This window comes from Hylobates moloch, unplaced genomic scaffold (assembly GCF_009828535.3).
Source record: "Hylobates moloch isolate HMO894 unplaced genomic scaffold, HMol_V3 SCAFFOLD_17, whole genome shotgun sequence".
In the NCBI taxonomy this organism is placed as follows: domain Eukaryota; kingdom Metazoa; phylum Chordata; class Mammalia; order Primates; family Hylobatidae; genus Hylobates; species Hylobates moloch.
The window spans coordinates 31,953,689-31,976,867 of record NW_026652292.1 but is presented as its reverse complement, the minus strand read 5'-3'; the positions used below and the strand labels follow the sequence as shown (position 1 = coordinate 31,976,867).

At 39.5% G+C, this 23,179-nt stretch overlaps 1 long non-coding RNA gene across 1 annotated transcript in view; it reads left to right on the top strand.

Moving 5' to 3' along the window:
* The window catches only part of LOC131381711 (uncharacterized), a 126,055-nt gene extending 102,876 nt beyond the window's left edge, over positions 1-23,179 (top strand). Inside the window, exon 3 of the long non-coding RNA XR_009210600.1 lies at positions 23,088-23,179. This is a non-coding gene — a long non-coding RNA (uncharacterized LOC131381711). The remainder of the gene's footprint in view (positions 1-23,087) is intronic.

The window sequence follows — 23,179 nt, the reverse complement described above, 5'->3', positions numbered from 1 at the left end:
CACCAAGTACTAAAAGGCTAGTTCCTATGAAACTGTCTCCAGCTAGAAAGGGAGGTCAAGATGCCCCACAAATGTGATTTACTTCCTTAAGCATGTTTAGACAGACCTCTTGCACACAGAATTGCCTTTAAATAAATAGCCATATAAAATTCATTTTGTCTGTTTTGCCTCAAGTTTGTTGTGCTTGAGGTTTATTTGCCTGGTGTTTACAGGGCTGGGGTATAACAGAAACCAGACCGGAAATCAACACATTTTATCTGGGCTCTCAATGTCATGTGTCAGAACAGTCACTGGCCTCCCACCAGTCTGTTGATTGGATTCAGATTATGACCTCCCTATTCGTTCCATTTAAATTACCCTGAAGGTATGACCTCAACAGTGCTCTGAGACAGTGTTGGAATAAGCTTTGCAAACAGCCCAAGCTAGGAATTCAAAAAGGCCTCAGCAGTAGCCTAAGAAAATCTTTATTACAAAAAAAACTTATAGATTTGATGTAAAACATGCTTACAATCACTTTGGGAACAGTGTTTGCATGACGTATTACAGCTTGTATGAACTGGAAAGAGAAAACCTCTTCTAAATGATTATCCAAAACAGTTTTAAACCAAGGGTATCTCTGAAACAGTAAGTTGGTATAAACCATTGTTAGGGATTTTAAAATGTAGACTGTTCTCCTTCATTTCACCTCTGATTTTCAGGTAGCTGCACAGCTCTCAGGCTAACATCTTTCTCTATATAGTTGATACTACAATTTGTGTCTGTGTGTACCTGGCTCATGCATCTGCAGTGAAATTAATTGCCAGGGTCAGGACCACAGAAGCAAAAAGAGATTAATAGGAAAAGACATTAGTGCTTCAGAAGATAAAGGGCTTAGAATTCTACGAATATGACTCCCTCTGATTACAAAATGGTAACTTCCTACTTTTAGAACGATCAAAAAGACAGAACACAGAAACGTTAATAACAGTTGGCCTCATATTACCAAACATCCACATATGTTAGAAAATATCCATGTAATTAGAATTGAAGTCTCTGAATTGCAACAGCACATCCCAACCAAAAATAGATGTGGCCAGAAGTCTACTAAGTGGGGACCACCCATCCTTCCAGGTTCTACATGAAACTGAGTGGGAGTTTGGCCCAGAAAAGGCAAAGTTCCCTTTTAAAATTGGGGGAAAAGATAGTCTGTAAAAAATTAACAACTGTTACAGAAGTTTTAACTATTAAAAACAGAGATGGCATCTATAATACCCACATCTTGGTTTCTAATGCCATTCCCAGAAATGGAAACAAGCAAACTAAAAAACAGGGCTCCTAAGAGAAATGGCTGATCCAGGACTGGGATAGGAAATATACCAGATGAACCTGGAACATCTCTTAGTACCTGAAAGTGAGGACATGCTCAACAAAAACCAAAACCCATTGGTAGGAACATGTCAAAGGGGAATGGGAGCCAATGGAAAGAGCTCCCAATGGTCAAATTTGAAACAACTTGAGCAAACAAAATACATAAAGTAGTATTGGATTATAAACCAAAATGTAAAATAAATATTCATGAATCTGTACTTACATGAATATGAATCCCAAATAATTTATGTATTCTACTCTCAAGGAAGTGGATCATAACTCTCCACTCCATAAGTGTGTGCTGCATATAGTAACTCCCTTCTCAAGAGTGCATTATGGTGGCCAGGCACGGTAATCCCAGCACTTTGGGAGGCCGAGGCAGGAGGATCACCTGAGGTGGGGAGTTCGAGACCAGCCTGACCAACATGGAGAAATCCTGTCTCTACTAAAAATACAAAATTAGCTGGGCGTGGTGGCACATGCGTATAATCCCAGCTACTAGGGAGGCTGAGGCAGGAGAATCGCTTGAACCTAGGAGGCAGAGGTTGCGGTGAGCCAAGATTGTGCCCTTGCACTCCAGCCTGGGCAACAAGAGTGAAACTCCGTCTCAAAAAAAAAAAAAAAAAGGCATTATGGAGAGGAATGGGGGAGTACCTTTATAGTGGAGAAGCCTGACAACCATACCACGGCCAGGTGGTCATGGCTAACATCATCAGTGATAAGTCGTATTAATAGTATACATCTTTGATATGATGCAATGAGAATTACATTTTACCTCTTTGGTCTTCCTCTGCTGAACCCACACTCCTGAGAAAACAACAGACAAATTCTACAAAATACCTGGTCCATACTCCTTAAAATTTCAAGTCATCCAAAAAAAAAAAGAGTCTAAGAAACTGCCACATCCAAGAGGAGCCAAAACGTAATATGGTGTCCTATATGGGATCCTGCAACAGAAAAAAGAGTACACATACACACACGCATGCACACACCCCTCCTAAGCAAACCTGAATAAAGTATGGGATTTAGTTTATAATACTATATCAATATTGGTTCATTGCTTGTGACAAATATACCATTTTAATGTAAAATGTTAATAATGGAGAAACTGGATGTGGGTATATGAGGACCCTCTGCATTACCTTCATAACTTTTCTGTAAATCTAAAACTATTCTAAAATGAGAAGATGATCAAAACCAGCATTTACTAAAAAGCAGAATAGAGTGGTAAGACAGGTGCGCAATGGGTAAGGAAAAGAAGGAATAAAGGGATATGATCAGGTAACGTGCTTGAGTTTTTTGTGAAGTTATAGAAACCTGGGGAATATTTCTTAGGGACAATCCCTGTCTTGGGTGTGTGCAACACACTGATAGTCAACCTAAGGACATTTCAACCTAAGGACCGAGAGGGCTCATGCATATATTTGCATGTTAGAAGGCAGGAAGAGATGAATGCCTGGAATAGAATGCCTAGGACTTCTAAGAGGAAAGAGTTGTGCTTTCTGATGTTAAGATTACAGGAAAAGGGCTGGGCGTGATGGCTCACGCCTGTAATCCCAGCACTTTGGGAGACCGAGGCGGGCGGATCACGAGGTCAGGAGATTGAGACCATCCTGGCTAACATGATGAAACCCCATCTCTACTAAAAATACAAAAAATTAGCCGGGGGTCGTGGCGGGCGCCTGTAGTCCCAGCTACTCGGGAGGCTGAGGCAGGAGAATGGCATGAACCCAGGAGGTGGAGCTTGCAGTGAGCCGAGATCGGGCCACGGCACTCCAGCCTGGGCGACAGAGCGAGACTCCATCTCAAAAAAAAAAAAAAAAAAAGATTACAGGAAAAGGGTTTCTTTTCAACCCAGTTATGGAGGACTTTCAAGCCTCCAGTTCTCATTTCTGCAGGCTTGCTCTATTCTAGGGCTAAGAGTCTAATTCCAGGAGAAAGCTTTTCAGGGATCCTTTTCATAATCAATAAACATCTGTTGAGCATCTGTTATGAAGCAGGAACTGGAAATACAGAAATGAACAGGCAGTGACTGTGCTTGCTCGGAAATAGGCAAGGGTGTTCTTTTGAATCCTCAGATTTCAATTGTCTGTGACAGAACACGGAGTTGCATTCAAGTTTTATCATCTGAGTAAAAGGATACTGTGTGGGGAGGCAGGGTTTTATGAGACCTAAATTACTATGAACACTTACTACACATGTAATAAAATTTTTACCTCAAATATTCAAAAAAAACAAAAGAAAGAAATGATCAGTATGAGGTCCTTCATGTCAGGAATCTCACTGAATAGCGGAGTGAGTCTGTAAGGCAGCATGAGAATTGCTAAAATAGAATTAAACATGGGCTGCTAAGGGGACATAGAAAAGAAGTATCTAGATTGTACTTGGGGTCATTGAAGACTTGAGCTGAGTGTAGAAGGACAACTTAGAAATAGGCTAGGTGAAGGGCTGGGCCTTGAGGCAAGAGGGAGCAGCTGAACAAAGTTTGGAGGCATAAAACAACATGTCCCAGCCAGGTGCCGTGGCTCATGCCTGTAATCCCAACACTTTGCGAGGCCAAGGCAGGAGGATCATGAGGTCACGAGATTGAGACCATCCTGGCTAACACAGTGAAACCCCGTCTCTACTAAAAATTTTTAAAAAATTAGCTTGGTGTGGTGGCACTTGCCTGTAATCCCAGCTACTCGGGAGGCTGAGGCAGGAGAATCGCTTCAACCCGGGAGGCGGAGGTTGCAGTGAGCTGAGATTGTGCCATTGCACTCCAGCCTGGGCAACAGAGCAAGACTCCATCTCAACAACAACAACAACAACAACAACAACAACAACATGCCCCACCTGAAGAAGTGCAATGAATTCTGCACAGCTGGAGTGAAGGGTATCTGTGGGCAAGGGCAAGAGTTAAAGTCAAAGGTGGCGATAAGGTCAAAGGGTAAAGACTGGGCAGAACAATAAGGGCCTCAGAAGTGACCTAGGGACTTGAACTGTTTCTAGAACATTATAATCATCCTCCTCATAGTCTCTTACATCCTATTTCCACGTCTCCACTGGTGCTTCACAGTAATGTACTGAATGAAGTCCTACAAGACAAATGGAGAGATCAACATGAACTTGACTGACGTCAGAGGACAGACAAGAGACTGATGTTTCAGAACTGTCATTTTTATTGTACTATATAACTCGATTCTATCATAAAGATTACATTTTAAAGAAAATAAAAACTCAAGTGATGAAAGTGTGAAATTTCCACCTTATGAAAATGATAAAACAATGTGTAGGGGGAATTCCTAAACCAGGCAGATTGTTCCATAGAACACTTTAAAAAATCCCTACCCTTAAATTTGGACATCCTCAGGATGAAGATCTGGCTATTCATGTAATCATAGATTTAATTTCTCCCACAGATTGTGCTTATTAATTTCTATTAATTTCTCCCACAGATTGTGCATATTCTTTGAGTGCCTTCAGGGTACAGAAAACTACTTTAACTCCAGCACTCCCTTAGCAACAACAGAAATGTTCTTAGGACTGAGAATGTTCTGCTTAAGGAAGAGAAGGCTAAGGGGTGACATTTGAAGAAGGACTCGTGACTGGGGTCTGTCGTGGTTGGCCTGGAGAACACATGGCTTGTGAGGGCTAAGCAGGAACCCTGTTGGTCTAGTTTCCCTCATATCCCCAGTGCCTAGCAGGCAGCCTGGCAAGAGTAGGCACTCAGTGAGGACTACCAGATGGCTGAAGGATGTGGAACGGAGGGATGGAGGAAGGGACAGGTGGGGGCATTTGGGAAGTGACGCTGCCAACTACACAAAGCTGGCACTCTTAGGAGAGGTGGTGAAGGTCCACTGTCGAAAGCCTAAATGGTGGCACAGCATAGATTAGCTCTGAGACCATGGGTTCTGAAACCTGGCTCTGTGGAGTTGCTTCCTGTCTCTGTCGCTTTCTAGCCTGGTATGGGTAAGAAACACCACCTTTCTCTCCTACGTTTCCTCATCAGAAAATGAGGAATAATAAAAGATATTATAATAATGTTTATATGTTATGATTGTTGTGAGGATTAAATAATACACATACCTCTTAATTTGTATGTAATATATATAAATATAAGTATACATATTTTTTCAGCCTCTAACAGTTCTAACAGTACCTGGCACACAGAAGTTATTAAAATACCATTTATATATTCATTTTGAGGTGCCTTTCCTCTTTGGTACTTAGACTCTTGAACACTAATAGCAAGAAGAAAGATGAGACAAGATAGGAAAATATAATTTTCCATCTTTTTTCACTCTGTCTTGTTCTGACTAAGGAGAAATTGAACGGGAACCATGGAAAATAATGATTACAGAAGTAAAATGACAACAAAAGGTCAAAATGAACCTAGAAAAACCTGAAAGCCATGATGTAGTAAACATCATAAACCAACGAACTTTTTGGTTTGGCCAAATGGGTTGATATAAAGTTGAATTCACATGAACATGAAATGGAAGGACGGTAAGAGATGGCAGATTTTCAGCACAAATCAGGGTGAGAAAAATACTTTCTCAACTAAAAATGAATCTTTCCCTGCTTTAATCTTTGGAGAGAAGGAGAAATGCATAGGGCTGAAAACCCTGTGCAGGGGCTGCTCTGTGCTTTGCTCTCATGACTGAATTCCTGGTGGCTTACTCATTCTGCTCTGGGAATTGTCTTTGCTTCACACAGGTTCCAGGAACTTCTCATGGTCCCTAGAAAGGGAGCAGATCATCTGCAGCAGGTGGTGGTTGACTCCACAATGACACTCAGGTCTAGACTAATGAGGGCCACTTCTCTCTTTATCATCCCACTCCTCGCTCAGGCCGCCTGTGCCTTGCTCTCATTACATCCAGCTAACTTTGCCTGTGCTGAGAGGAAGCCTCTCAAGGCCAGAAGTAAGAATACTGTGATTCTGACTTGCTGACAAATCACTGGTTCTTGGAATTGTTTGGCAGGTGTATTTGCCAAACCACTAATTTACCCTAAATTGAAAATAGTACAGGGAAAGAGGAACAGCTGAAATACCTGATGTCTGTGGCTTCCTCTCTTCCTGTATTCCTACTCACAGTGTGGCAGAGCTGTGCGTCTCAGAGAACACGGCTGCCATGATCAGTGCGGATTATTTACAGTATTTACATTGAGGCACTTGTAGTGCATACTGAGGTTGTCTCCCACATATCCAAACCATACCTCTCCACTGGATATTAAGTTGCATTTGGGAGAATTAGAGAATTGACCTTAGTGTAAGAGAGGGCCTGCTCAGTTACAAGGTCTTTTCATCATCTTTAATGGAATTAGCACAGCCATGAACGTATGACCCAATCTGGCACAAGAAGTGTTTGTTAGAGGCTGCGGCTTCACGGGACATGAAAAAGTCAGCCGTCCTATAACCACAATTGAGAGGAATCAATTGATGCTGTGGATGGATGTATAGCAGAGGGGAATCTCAGCCTTGATGACATTTATGAACTGCTGGATTAAACCTGAACTGCGTCCTACCTTAGAATATCCTCCTATGAAACCTAGTAAATGTCTTTGTTATATCAGACCACTCAGTTTTCTTACTTGCTACTAAAACATTCTAAAAATACAGAAATTGACTTAAAATGTATAATTTGTCTAGATGGCTTTTAAATTGTTATCTTTTAATGTAAACATATAGGATAAATTTTCTAAGACATACAGAGTTTCATATGAATGAGTGAATGCATAAATGAATGAAGGAATAACAATTGGCCAAATCATCAAATTTTATTCTTTCATTCTATGAGCCTTAGTTGATTACCCACTTTGGGCTTAGACTTGACCCTGAGGGTAAGTGGATATATAACAACCTGCCCTCAAATTGTTTACATCTGCTAGAAGATACAGATGCACAAAAATAACATGGAAATACAATGTGACAAATGTGATGAGAGAGCTATGCACAAATATTCTTGGACTTCAAAAAAGTATTGGTGCCAGACTGTATCTTACAAGATAACTAGGGACTAAGTCAGGCAAAAAGAAAGCAAATGAGTGTTCCCAGCATTGGAGACATAAAACAAAGGCAGGACATCCATCACTCCAGCTACAACATGAATGGCAATCCTTGGAGTTGTCCAGTGCACAACCTGCACTACTGTGTGTAGCAGCCCCCAATAAAGACAAAGGAATACAGAAACCAGCTTGAGAACTCCTGGAACTACAAACTGTCATTCCTGCTGCAATGGCAGCCAGATCCTCCCAGATTAGGTTGGAAAGGCATTAGGAAATATGCATTTTTCTTTTAGAGTTATCTTATATAGCATGTTAAGGAAACTAAACCTTAGTGTTTCTCTTAAAGTATGTGCATTAGAATCACCTGGTGAACATCTTAAAAATGCAGACTTGTAGGTCCAACCCTCAGAGATTGATTTTATAAGTCTGGGGTAGGACCTGGCACCTGTATCTTTAACCAGATCTCCAACAGATTCTTCTATGTCTCCAAATTGAAGAAATCATGGTGAAGGTGATGTGGTTTGCTAAAGGGATTCATTCACATGGCCAACTTTGTTTCAGAAAAAGTCCATTCCATCTGAGGCATGGGTTGGGAGCTGGCCAACTGGAGGCAGTTAGGAAGATGTTCAGTAATTCAGATAAAACATGAGGAGACCAACATAGTAGGAATGGAGAGGAGGCAACAGATTTGTGCAGCTTCCTAACCAGGCCAGGTGGCCTCAGGGCCAGAGGAGCAGTATGACCCTCGCTTGTTCTCTGGATGAAGAGCTTTACCCTGCCTCCTGTGAGTGGACAGAGGATGCCAGAAGCCTGCGTGACATCTCCTGAAATTGTTGCAGCAGTTGCCTTCATGGTGCCTGCCAAGGAGACACCTAGTCCAGGAGTTGAGGCTGATGGCATCATAAAACACTCTGGTCCCAAGCACTATAAGCCACCCCAGGGGACCAAGAACAGACAAAGCTCCTTGTCCTCAGCAATTCTTCATTTACAGAAGGAGATATATGGATGCTAAGTAAACAGTTAGAATGCTAAGTAAATAGTTCCAGTTACTCTTAGCATTGTTGAAAGTGCCCGATGCTTTCATTTTCCATGTGTTTCCAGCCTCTTGTTTTTGTTGTTGTTGTTGTTTGTTTGTTTGTTTTGTTTTGAGATGGAGTCTCACTCTGTCACCAGGCTGGAGTACAGTGGTGTGATCTCAGCTCACTGCAACCTCCACCTCCCAATTTCAAGTGATTCTCCTACCTCAGCCTCCCAAGTAGCTGGGACTACAGGTGCCCCCCACCAAGCCCAGCTAATTTTTGTATTTTTAGTAGAGACGGGGTTTCACCATGTTGGCCAGGATGGTCTCCATCTCTTGACCTCGTGATCCGCCCACCTCGGCCTCCCAAAGTGCTGGGATTATAGGCATGAGCACCACCCCTGGCCAGCCTCTTGTATTTTAACTCACAGATTCCAGCCTTTGCCCCACTCACTTATTTCTAAAGATACAGGAAAAAATACTGGTCAATGCACTTGTTATTTTAACCTCCAAAATAAGCTTTTCCATTCTTCTTTCCACAATGATATTTCTATAAAAAACTACTAACATTATATTTGTTTATGGTTCTACCCAAAGGATAATAGAGTCTCACTGAGACATGTGAGGCCTTGTAACACTGTTAGAAGAAAAAGCTGCCTGGTAGACAAAATAAGGAGCTTAATTCAAAAGTTTAATTCTCAATTCCATTCCAAAGAACTATGAGCTAGATTGATGTTAATTCCCATATCTCTGAGGAAGAGTTGGATGTTACGACACTGTTCAAGCAACTACACTTAATGAATGTATTTTATTACAAAAAAGAAACATCAGCGGGAGCTATCTTCTCTAATACTTATTCAGGCTGAAAGACATTTTCATAGAACAAGGTTTCTCAAAGCGTGGCCTTTGGACACAAGTACATAGGAAACTCCAAAGACATTTATTGAAATTTCCAAGGCATTTATTCCAATTTCCTGTACTGCAGGCCTAAGAAAGCTGCATTCTAGGGGCAGATCCAAAGCAGCCAGTCTCCAGATTTCTCTGCTGATTCTGTGCATACTAAAGCTTATGAACATAGTAATGAAGACTCCAACACTGTTTACCCTCATAGCTCTGACACTTAGACTAAGGAAACTCATTAACAAGGGCCAAAGTTTCAGAAATGAGGATAATCTTAGAACAAGAAAACCTCTATACCTAAGACATTGGTGTATAAATAAATGTTAACTTTAAGGAAATTACAACTCAAGAAAAAGGATATAGAACATGCTTTAATTATTAGAAGGCAGATCCATAACAAGTTATGGACAATTTGAGAGCTGAACCATATACCTTTGAGGGTCACATTCCCCACAAAATGTTCCTTGGAGATGCTGTGAAAAACAGATCCTAAGGATGCTCAGATTTTGTATTTTGAGGATGTATCAAACTTGACACTACATATTTTCCTATGAGACTATACATTCCTGAAATACAGAAACTGTGGCTTTTGCATTTTTGTATCTTTGGAAACTCAACACAGTGCTTGTTAATAATAGATAATACTGGACATCAGCAAATACTGAGCACATATCTGCCATTCAGTGAATGTTTGCTGACACGAACTGAGGGGAAGAATCACTGTTGAAAAAGTCCACCATAAATGAGAAAAATCCAGTAAAGTTCAATGAGATATGAGAGTGAATTTACAAAATCACATGCATTGTTGTTACTCAACACATCCTTGATGTTTCACCAAAAATGCTTATCAATGTCACATTTTTCCATTCTATCCCAAGTATCGCATACAATTCTATTCTCAGAGATTTGTCACTGTGGTGTCACTGTGGTGACTGTGCCTGGTGTTCTTGGTCATGTCCTTTTAGGCTACCCAACAAATTACTAATTTTGCCATACTTATTTATATTGACTCTTCATAATACTGAACTCTGTTTTAGAAAGTAAACTTTAAATAACCTTCTTACTCTTGATTTACTTTGCTCCCTTTTTTTTGGTTTGTTTTAAAATGACTATGGCTTAAAAATATTTCTTGAAAAAATTTCTACTGGAATATTAAGATACAAAAAAATAAAATAAAGGTCTTCCACTGGTTATAGCAAAGCCTCTGGTGTCTGGCATGCTGAGATAGAGGAAAAATGGCTTGAGAAAGAGAAATTGCTTTGACCGTCTCTGAAAATCACGTGTTAAAGAAAAGAGAAAACAGATTGTGGCTAGTTTTATCTCCCATTGTATTCGATCCCTTTGAGAGAGTATAGAAGTTGGAAGAGGATTTGAGTTAATTACTCTTGCAAAATTTTTACTTTGGTTTCTAAAACGAAGAATTTTGCAAAACACCCTTTACACATTGAAAGAGATTTGTACATTGTTATGAATTATATAAGAATATGATCTAAAGACAAATAAATGAAAAACACATGGATTAACAATCCTGTTGACTATGCATGTGTTAAAAAATTAAAAGAAAAAATGTTGTCATACAATACATATAGAGATTTTACTAAGCCAAAAACCATATCTGGAATATAATTTGGAGTGCTGAAGAAGCCCTTGGGATAAAGGCTTTGAATACTTTTTCCATAGCTGTAATTTTTACAGAAACATAACGTGGGCCTTTTTGTATATTCTATATACAAATACAAAATATAGTTATTTGTGTGCAAAGTCTAAACAGAGCATACTTACTTAGAGTTATTGAACAGGCCTTCCAAAGTGAAATGGATAACAGAATTATAAACTGCCATGGCTAGAAAAGATCCTAGAGATGACTGACCCTCTCATATTGACCCAGGGCTGGAGATAGTGGGTCTTGAGTGAGATTATATCGCAGATAAAAGTTAGAATCGGGGCTGGTTTGAAACTTCTGATTTTAGTTCCAGACAGAAAAGAATTATTGGCAATAAAAATGTCAAAAAATGATTGCTATTACTCCAACTTGTATCACCATGAACCAAAAATTTACTTGTCATAGTTCATAAAATCCTGCAGCATGTATTCAACTAAATTAAAATCTTCTACTTATGCAAAGTAACTATATGATGCAAACAGATTTTTAAATTTACTGTGTTGCAAAATAGCTCTGACTATTTAGTATTTCAGAACTTGATACTGAGTCAATGGCCATGTTGAAATGAAAAGGCTTGAATTGATTACACAAGACAGACTATAAAATGAATTCTAATCTAAAATAGAAGAATGGAGCATGGAGGCTGAGATGAGAAGTGACCAGGCTGCCCCTTAACACAAGTAGCTTTAGACAAAGTATTGCTTTGAGCCTCAAATTTCCCATGCCACCTCCTAGGACTCAAACAATCCAAAGAAAGCATTGCATGGGAAACCACTCCAAAAATCATTAGTGTAACACAAATGCAATGTTAGTGCCACTGTTATATGAAGTAGACACTATATATATATATATATATATATATATATCATAACAATTAATATCAGAGAGAGAAAGAGATGACATTTTAAGAAATCGGCTCATATGATTGTGGGGGCTGATAAGTGCAGGCAAGTGTTGATGCTGTCAACCAAATAACAGAGAGAGATTCTCCAAAGATAATGAGTTTGTTCGGTGTTGCACAGAGGATTTGCAAATCTGTAATGTGCAGGCTGTGGGAATCATAAGCATATCCAAAGAGGTTGAGGCAAGGAAAAGCTTTTAAAGGCAAAAGAGAGAAAGTATGCAATAAGTTGTTTTAAAGCAAAGAGAATATTGGTTCCAGGGGCTTATCACAGGAGTTGATGCCAGTTCATTAATGAAGACAGTAGGTCAGGCAAGTGTACTTATGCTTCTGGCTAGCTGTCCTTGTGACTCATGTAGCAAGCTGCAGTTTAAAATGTCCTTGGCAAAAGTTCTTGTACAGGCATTTGTGCATAAGAGCCCTGCAGAGAGTCTCTGTAACAGTTCTTATCATAGGTAGGTGTGCATAAGTGCCCTCCCACCTCAGTCTCCTGGCTTTATTTATTTATTTTTTTGTTAGGGTTTGACGTAAGTGACTCCATTTTGATTCTGACAGCTTTCACAATGGAATCTTGAGTTTAAATTCTGCAGGCCAGGAGACTGGAAACTCAAGTAGGATTTCCATGTTGCAGTCTTGAGGAGAATTCTTACTTCTTTGGGAATCCTCAGTCTTTGATCTTAAGGCCTTCAACTAATGGAATGAAGTCCACCTATCCACAGTACACTGATTTAAATATTAGTCACATTGACAAAATTCCTTCACAGAACATCTAGACTAGTGTTTGACCAAATAACTGGGCACCATAGTTTGGCTACATTGACACATAAAATTAACCGTCACATCTATCTAAGAATATAATTGTGGGATCATGTGGTAATTTTATGTTTAACTTCTTGAGAAACTGCCAAACTGTTTTCCACAGTGGTTGTACCAGTTTACACATTCACTAGCATGCACCAGGGTCCAATTTCTCCACATCCTCTCCAACACTTGTTATTTTCTGTAGTTTTATTAAAGCCATCCTAGTAGGTATGAGGTGGTCTGATTATTTTTTAATATACCTTTGGAGTCACTAAATATTTGTTGTTGGAGTTCAAGTAAGATAGAAGAGGAGGTGCACACCTGTTATCCCAGCTACTCAGGAGGCTGATGCGGGAGAATGCCTTGAACCTGGGAGGCGGAGGTTGTGGTGAGCTGAGATTGCACCATTGCACTCCAGCCTGGGTGACAGAACGAGACTCAGTCTCAAAAAAAAAGATAGAATAGCTGCCTTTCACATGACATAGAAGGTGGGTACCTGGACTAGATGAACTATTTGGGTTGATGATTTAGGCATCATGTAGTAAGATTATATTTCAAAAATTATTGCAGTGTATATACTGTGAGCAGGGAAACACTTTTTCCTAACTTCTGGTGTTTCCTTCCACATCACAGTTTAACATTCCTAACCAATCTGTCCTCTTTCAGATATAAATAATGATTGAGCTTGAGATCCTGCCTTTCCTTTTTTTTCTTAAGAGCTAACTGCCTGTGAAGAGTCAATCCTGGCTCTGCGTCTCCAGGGACATGCCCCACCTCTGCAGGTAGGGAGGTCTTCCCAGTTTCAGGCCGACCAGTAGGTCTGCCTAATCTTGGGATTCAGTATGAGGAGTCTCACGTGCCAGCAGATGAATGCTAGATTTTCTAAAACAATCCTTTTATCAAAGGAGTTATTTGGGTCTCTGTCTGCTGTTCCTTTTGTCTTATCTTGAATATTTTAGACATTAGGTTGGAAAGCAGGAAGTATTTTATTGTATCCATTACTTGAAGACATCTCTATAAATATAATTCATATTATTATATTAATATTTTGTTTTATGATTAATCTGATCTTGCTAACAAGACAAGACTCCATGCATTTATTAAATGCATTTTATGAATGTTAGAGATTCACCTTATTGATGGATACTATTGAAAGGGTAATTAATTTCTAGGGGCTTAACATGTTTGATTATACTTAGAATCACACCAAAAGATGGATCAGATATAAACTTTACATAAGTATTATAGTTGTTATTGTTTAATTTTTAAAAACTAATTGTGTAGGATTGAAGAAATGGCCTGGTATGGGATTTTCCTTTCTAAATTAAAATAGTTGCCTTTCTGAAACAAAATAAAAAATTTTGATGGCATAAGAGAAAGGAATTATGAGATTAAAAAACATAAAAGGACCAAAGGATGTATGAAATTTGCAGGGAGGTGGAAGAAATCTTGAATGGAGAAGAGGGTTTGAGTAAATAAATCTTACATTTATTCAGTTCGAATTGGTCCTTCATACTGTTCTTTCTCAAAGCTATTGCCGTTTTATCTGAACTGTCCTTTCACTCATTCCCTCATATTATTTTTTCAATTGCCACTGATTATACTTTTCTTGGTCTTTTATGATCCTTCCAGAGTTGATAAATAAGTGGGAATCTTTTCCCTTTGGCATTTTTCCATCATGACTAGCTGTTTACTTAACTAAGATAATTTATTCTCTAGATAGATCATTAATAATGTGTGATGGCTATGTGTGTTTCAGAATAACCAGATAGTCAGGTATCCCATTGTAAATGTTTTTGCAAAACTTCAAATTTAGGTTTCTAAACAAATAAACATTTTTCAAAGCCAAGCCGTCTTCATATTCATGTCTCCTATGGAAATGCCTGTCATACATTCAAGTTCTTCTATTTCAAGACCATTATAATTTTTCACCATGAGTATCCAAAGCATGAGATTACAATAATTTTGTTCTAGGAACACTGTCGACTTAGGAATTAATTATAAGCAAAAGAAAACAAACTAAAATAAAATTAAAAACCCCACTTAGAGTTGTGTATAGTAAGGCTATGTATATTGAATCCAAACTATGATTGTAAAAGAATATTTCAACTTGAGCAATTAATCATTCCCTATTGTTTGCTTTGAGGTTTGAATTTCATGATTTTTGGTTTTATTTTATTTCATTTTTAAAGACAGAATCTCATTCTGTCAGTCAGGCTGGAGTACAGTGGCATGGTCATAGCTCACTGTAGCCCCAACCTCCTGGATCAAGTGATCCTCACACCTCAGCCCCACAAGTAGCTGGGACTACAAGTGGACAGCCTTTGGCTATATTTTTTTAATTTTTACAACTTTTTGGAGAGAACAGGTCTCACTTTGTTGCTCAGGCTGGTCTTGAACTCCTGGCTTCAAGCCATCTTCCTGCCTTTGCCTCCCAAAGTTTGGGGATTACAGGCATGAGCTACAGTTTCTGGCCTGAATTTTATTTTTATAATGTATTTTTAAGTTATTGTATTAGTGTATTAAGAAATAATCATAAAAACAACTTTATAACTTTGTAGTAAAGATATAATGAGTTAAGCCATTTAAAGCATTGTTTAGCAGCTATTATTATTCACCTAAACTTTGGGGGAATAGATTATGTTATTGTTATTTAATGTCATGGTTAAAAGTGTGAGCCTCAGTTTTAACTCACACTTATTAGATGCATGAGTGTATTAGCTCCATCACCAAAATATTATAGACTGGACAGTTTAAACAACAGATATTCCTCTCCTCATAGTTCTGGAGGCTGAAAGTATGAGATCAGGGTGCCAGCATTGTCAGTTTCTGGTGAGGTCTCTCTTCCTGGTTTGTAGATGGTTGCCTTCTGGCTTGTTATCTCATGACTTCTTTGTGTTAGAAGAGAGGTAGGGGGAACGCTGCTGTCTCTTTTTATAAGGGCAGGGCACTAAGCCCATCCTGAGGGCCCCACACTCACGACCTCATTAAACCTATAATAATAACCTCCCAAAGGCCCCATCTCCCAATACTATCACATTGGAGGTTGGAGTTTGAACATATGCATTTAGAGGGGGGCACAATTCAGTCTACGACAGTGAGGCTGGACGATATTGATCCTCTCTAAACTGAATTTCTTAAACTGTAAAGTGAGGATTAGAACACAAGAGTTATTGTGAAATTTAAATGATTTTCTCCTTTTGCTTGTGTTGTTTTGTGAGCATTGCTTTTGTTATAAGAGAAAAAAGATAAAAACAAACTCCTAAGGTAAAAGGAAATGTCCCTCTTCTAATTGGCTTTGCTTTCAGAATCCCTCCTGATCTAGCTGTAATTCCCCTCTACTCCTCTCATGCAATGTGTTTCCTTGCCAAATTAGACTGGTAGTCATACTCTTAACTTGTACGTTTTATGCCTGTTTCTCTGGAATATGCTATTGAACCAAATCTATCTAATGAAATTCCACCTTCTGTATAAAACTTTTCTAAATCTTCTTATAGAAATAAAGTCTCTCCTTTGAGTTTTCACAGAATTTTGGGCCACTCTTATAAATATTATTTCATTTGCTTTGTATTATGGTTATGTACAATCATAATTTATGTCCCTGTTGGTCAAAGTTCTTTGAAGGAAAGACAAACCAGGTTATCTACTGTAGATTTAGGACATAGTAACAATTCAGTTTATAAATAAATTGATAAAACTGTAGGGATAGGTAGTTCATTGGAATTTTCTTTTGTTCTTTTCATGCATAAAGAGATTGTCATATGCATTAATGAAAATGAAAGACCATGAGAAAATGGTTTACTCAAGAGAAACAACTTTTGAGCACTCAGTAAGCAGTAATTGTATAGTTGACATCTTAAATTTAAATCATAGTCAAGTATTCATTAAAGTAAGTTCCCTGAGGATCAGCACCAGGCAACTATTTATTAGCTTAGGTTGCTATTGTATATACTTGAATACAATAACAATAACAATACCTACTTTGGCCCAGCATTTAAGAGTTTACAAAATACTTCTATGTACATTATCTCATTTGTTCATCACACCAGCCCTGTGAGACAGGCAAAGAAACTATTTTTATACCAGCTCTACAAAACAAAAATTTGAGTCAGAAATAATGAGATTTGTCCAAGGTCACAAGCTAGGACACAATGAAACCAGGACAAATCGTTCATCTTTTCACTCCTCATCTGCTCTTCTTTAAACAGCATGCTATCTCCTGCCACACAGCATGTCTTTAAAACTATTTCATTTGCTTTGTATTATAGTTATGTACAATCCATAGTCCATGCATTTTGATAAATCAGACCAGTGTCACCACCATCCTCCTCTTAATCAGTATGTGAGGTTTTGCTACACTCTAAATTTCATTTGATTAAGCCTTCAATGGAACAGATTTTATTTGATTGCAAAATGCCCAGGGAAAACCCTAACATAATTACCACAATGCTTTTTTTGTTGTGTGGTTTTATATTACTTCATTAAACTGCTATACTACATTTACCAATGTATTCAGTTATAAAGACATATCATCTCCCTATTAATTCTCTACTTTTTTAATAAAACAGAAACCCAGGCAAATCACTTCAATTTTACAAAAGTTCTAAACTTGCTTCCCTGAAGAAGGCATCAATGAAAATGAACATGAAAGCCAGGCATGATGACTTGTGCCATTATTCTCAGCCATTTGGGATGCTGAGGTGGGAGGACCACTTGAGCCCAGGCATTTGAGACCAACCTGGGCAACATGACAACCCCCCTAACACGTCTCTACAAAAAATAAAAAATAGCCAGGCATGGTGGCGCATACCTGTGATCTCAGCTATTCCGGAGGCCTAAGTGGTAGTATCATTCGAGCTCAGGAGGTTGAGACTACAGTGAGCGGTTATTATGATACTGCACTCCAGTTTGAATGACAAAGGGAGACACTGTCTCAAACAAAAATGAATAAATAAATAAAATGAATGTGAAGTACAATGTATCACAGACTAGTTTGTTTCTTACTAAAATTTAATAATAATTGATCAAAGTGTCTAAATTTCATAGACATTAAGCATGTCTCATGGGTATCTTTGCTAATAACTGGCTTGCATGGATCTGTGTTATTTACCTTTACTTTTCTTTATAAAATGCTGTTCAACCTTTGTAACTAAAATTACTGCTTGTTTAGGAAGTAATACTAATTACAACTCTCACTGAGGCATAACTTTGATTATATTTCCCCAAGGAAAACTCCAGCATTTAGACTTTTTAAAATATCCTTAAACTATCCCAATTAAATACATGCATATGAAATTCATTAGATAATTTCCTCAGAAAAACAAAGTAGAGTAAATGTAACTAACTAAATTTTGTTGTAGTGAATGCTATGGTTTATGCCATTTCACATGAGTCTTAAGTTTTTATGAGTTACAACCCTCTTTGCTTGGAAATCCTCAACTAACCTTTTAGACTTGTACAAGTACCAACAACCTCAGTCTGGCAGTTGTTAAGTGCCTTGCTCTGCATGTGCAAGCTCTGGCTTGGCCTCTTGCCATGATGTCAATTAAGGCCTGCTTCTTTGGTATTTATGCTATATCAAGGTGCCAATTTATGACAGGAAAAGAAAGCCCTTCAGATTACAAGTGCTGCTTCATTTCGATTCTGTATTAGGCTGTTCTTGCATTATTGTAAAGAAATACCTGAGACTGTGTAGTTTATAAGGAAGGTGGTTTAATTGGCTCATGATTCTTCAGGCTGTATAGGAAGCACGACACCCACATATCCTTCTGGGGAGGCCTCAGGAAGTTTAAAATCACGGCAGAATATGAAGGGGGAGCAGGCATCTAACATAATGGGAGCGGAAGCAGGAGAGAGAGTGGGGAAGGAGGTGCCACACACTTTAACAACAAGATCTCAAGAGAACTCACTGACTATCACAAAGACAGCACCAAGCCACGAAAGATCCACCCCCATGAGACAAACACCTCCCATCAGGCCCCACTTCCAACACTGGGGATTATAATTCAACATGAGGTTTTGTGGGGACATCTATTTGGACTATATTATTCCTTCCCTGGCCCCATAAATCTCATGTCCTTCTCACATTGCATAAGATAATCATCCTCTGCCAATAGTCACCAAAAGTTCAACTCATTTCAGCATCACTCAAAAGTTCAAAGTCCAAAGTTTCATCTGAGACAAGGCAAGTCTCTTTCACCTATGAGCATGTAAAATAAAAAACAAGTTATATACTTCCAAGATTCAATTAGGGTACAGGAATTGGTAAACATTCTCATCCCAAAAGGGAGAAATTGGTTAAAAGAAAGGAGTTACAGGACCCATGCCAGTTCAAAAACCTACCAGGGAAGTCACTAAATCTTAAAGCTTCAAAACAATGTCCTTCGACTCCATGTCCTGCATCAGAGCACACTGCTGCAAGAGGTGTGCTTCTATGGTTTTGGGCAGCCCTGCCCTGTGACTCTCCAGGGTTCAGCCCTTGCAGCTACTCTCATGGGTTGGAGTTTGTATTAGTCCATTTTCACACTGCTATAAAGATACTACCTGAGGCTGGGTAATGTATAAAGAAAGGAGGTTTGATTGACTCACAGTTCAACATGGCTGGAAAGACTCAGGAAATTTACAATCATGGCAGAAGGCAAAGGGGAAGCAAGGCAAGTCTTAAATGATGGCAGGAGAGAGAGTACAGTGGAAACTGCCAATTCTGAACCATCAGATCTCATGAGAACTCTCTCACTATCATGAAAAAAGCATGGGGCAACCACCCCCCGTGATCCAATCACCTCCCACCAGAATCTTCCCTCGACCCACAAGGATTACAATTTGAGACGAGATTTGTCTGGGGATCCAGAGACAAACCATATCAAGAGTTGAATGCCTGTGGCTTTTTCAGGTGCAATGTACAAGCTGCTGGTGGATCTACCATTCTGGGGTCTGGAAGATGGTGGCTCCCTTCCCATAGCTCCACTAAGCAGTGCCCCAGTGGGGACTCTGTGTGGGGCCTCCAACCCCACATTTTCCCTCTGTAATTCCCTAGTAGAGGTTCTCTGTGAGTACTCTGCCCCTGCAGCAAGCTTCTGCCTGGGCACCCAGGCTTTTCCATACCTCCTCTGAAATCTAGGCAGAGGCTGCTAAGCCTTCTTCCTTCTGGCATTCTGCATGCACCTGCAGGATTAGCACCATATGGAAGTTATCAAGGCTTATAGCTTGCTTTCTTCAAGGAGGCAGCCCAAGCTGTACCTGGACCCCTTTGAACCACAGCTGAACAGCTGGGAAGTAGGGAGCAGTGTCCCAAGGCTGCATAGGGCAGCAATGCACCGGGCCTGACCCAGGAAACTATTCTTCTCTCCTAGCCCTCTGGACTTGTAATGGGAGGAGCTGCTGTGAAGGTGTCTGAAATGCTTTTGAGGCCTTTTCCCCATTATCTTGAATATTAGCACTTGGCTACCCTTTAGGTATGCAATTATCTCCAGCAGGTAGTTGCTCCACAGCCTGCTTGAATTCCTCTTCAGCAAAAGCTTTTTCTTTCTCTTACACATGGCCATCCTACAGATTTTCCAAATTTTTATGCTCTACTTCCTTAAATATGTATTCCAACTTTATTTCTTTGCTCCCACATCTGAACATAGGCAATTAGAAGCAGCCACGCCACATCATGAACACTTTGCTGCTTAGAAATTTCTTTTGCCAGATACCCTAAATCATCACTCTGAAGTTCAAACTTCCACAGATTGCTAGGGCATGAACAGAATGCAGCCAAGTGTTTTGCTAGGGCATAACAAGGGTGGCCTTTGCTCCAGTTTCCAGTAAGTTCCTCATTTCCATCTGAGACCTCATCAATCTGGCCTTCACTGCCCATATCACCATCAGCATTTTGGTCACAATCATTAGCTAGTCTTTGAGAAATTCCAAACTTTCCCTCATCTTCCTGTCTTCTTCTGGGCCCTCCAAACTCTTCCAACCTCTTTCCATTACCTCTTTCCAAAGCTACCTCTACATTTTCAGGTATCATTACAGCAATGCCCCACTCCCTGGTACCAATTTTTTTATATTAGACCATTCTTGCATTGTTATAAAGAAATGTTTGAGGTTAGCTAATTTATAAAGAAAAGAGGTTTAATTGGTTCACAGTTCTGCAGGCTGTACAAGCATAGTGCTGGCATCTGCTCTGGGGAGGCCTCAGGGAACTTTTACTCATGGTGGAAGGTGAAGTGAGAGCCAGCATATCACCTGGTAAGAGCAGGAGCAAAGGCAAGACTTGGGGGAGGTGGCACACTTTACAACAACCAGATCTCTTGAGACTCACTCACTATCATGAGGACAGCACCAAGCCATGAGTGATCTGCCCCCATGAACCAAACATCTCCTACCAGGCCCCACTTTCAACACTGAGATTATAATTCAACATGAGATTTGGTGGGGACTTATATTCAAATTATATCAGATTCTAAGATCATAGCTTTCCACTGTGTTTTCTGTGACATTGTATCTGCTATACTACAAAGCTGAAGCTCTTAGAGACAGAGTTCAAAAATAGTATAATGATCTTTTAGTTTGTAACTGAAAATAGGTATGACCTAAACATAGGGCATTCCAAATGCTTTATTGTGGCTGGGTGACTTCAATAATACTGATATAGTTTGGCTGTGTCCCCACCCAAATCTTATCTTGAATTGTAGCTCCCATAATCCCCATGTGTTGTGGGAGGGACCCAGCAGGAGGTAATGGAATCATGGGGATGGGTTTTTCTCATACTATTCTCATGACAGTGAATAAGTCTCATGAGATATGACGGTTTCATAAAGGGCAGTTCCCCTGCACACGTTCTCTTGCTTGCCAGCATATAAGACACAACTTTGCTCCTCCTTTGCCTTCCACCATGATTATGAGGCCTCCCCAGGCATGTGGAACTGTGAGTCAATTAAACCTCTTTTTCTTTATAAATTACCCAGTCTTAGGTATTGCTTCATAGCAGTTTGATAATGAACAAATACAGATACCGAATAAATACCTCATTAAAGCAGCACATAAAAACATTGGAAAGAAAGGCTCTAAAAATGTGGAGTAATCAGGGATCTGGGAAACATAGGCAGCAGGCCTGCCAACCTGGCAACAAGATGTCAGGATGACACTGAGGTGAAAAAGTGAATCTAAACCACCATCTGATATTGCAACTAAAAGTTATTGTCTTTTTCCACTTGGCTTATTCAAATGCTGCACCCAAACCACATAAGCTGAAAGCCTGTTATGGTGTGTGTCATTCCAGTGGAACATAGAAAAGATCTTTTGCAAACCAATTGTATCTTTGGAACATTATGGCTTTTAAAAATCTTCTCTGTCATAGAGCATACTCTAAAAGGGAAATGAATGCAGGGTTTTGGTAAAATATAAACTCCATCTAATTGTTGGTAATACTACATATAGACTGAAACATGGTAACACATATACAGACATGCAGTTGGAAATGGAGGTTGCTGTGTTTACTGCGTTATGTGAACAAACTAATTTAACAAATTTAGAAAGTATTGATGGCCAGGCATGGTGGCTTATGCCTGTAATCCCAGCACTTTGAGAGGCTGAGGTGGGAGGATTACTTGAGCCCAGGAGATTGAGACCAGCCTGGAAACCACAGTGAGGCCTCATGTCTACAAAAAAATGTTTTAAAATTAGCAAGGCATGGTGCTACGTGCCTGTAGTCCCAGCTACTTGGGAGGCTGAGGTGAGAGAATTGCTTGAGTCTGGAAGGTTGAGGCTGCACTAAGCTGATCACTCAGCTGCATTTCTAGCTGAGTGACAGAGTGAGACCCTGTATCAAAAAAAAAAAAAAAGTATTGGTGTTATTCATGATGGAGGGTGAAGTTGGAGCTTGCACATCATATGGCAGGAGCAGGAGCAAGAGCGAGAGTGGTGGGGAGGTGCCTCACTTTACAACAGGCTGCTATTTACATTACTTCTCAGAATAGCAATCTATATTGATTCCAAAATGTTTTCCTAAATAGGAAACTCTTCTCAAACTTCAAGGATGTAAGAGACATGAACTTAACATGGAACTACAGGCACATATAAAAACTTCAAGGTCATTTGACTAGGCATAGGTCTTCTAGAAATCCAGTTACCTTTGTGAGATAAAGGAAATTGCAGGAATATGTGGAATTTGGTTAGACTAGGATAGCCTCATGAATCCTTGTAAGCTGGTGGTTAAAATTCAATTCTTCACAAGTCACATTTAGATATTCCTGCAAGATTTTTACTACTAAATTATGTATATATCTTATTGAAGACCTTGAATGCCATTAGACATGACTAATGTCCAAGGAGGCCCTAAGATGCCCTTTAAGATGGCCCCAAGATAACCTTCAATGAACTCTGCCTCCTGATATTCATGGATATTGTGGAAATGACAGTGTGCGACTTCTGAGGCTAGATCAGTAAGATACTGCACCATCTGTTTTGTTCTTGGATCACTCTAGGGAAAGCTAGGTGCTACGTTATGAGGATATTAATATCTGCAGAGGAGCACGTGATGAGGAACTAAGGCCTCCTGCAACAATCAGCATTGACC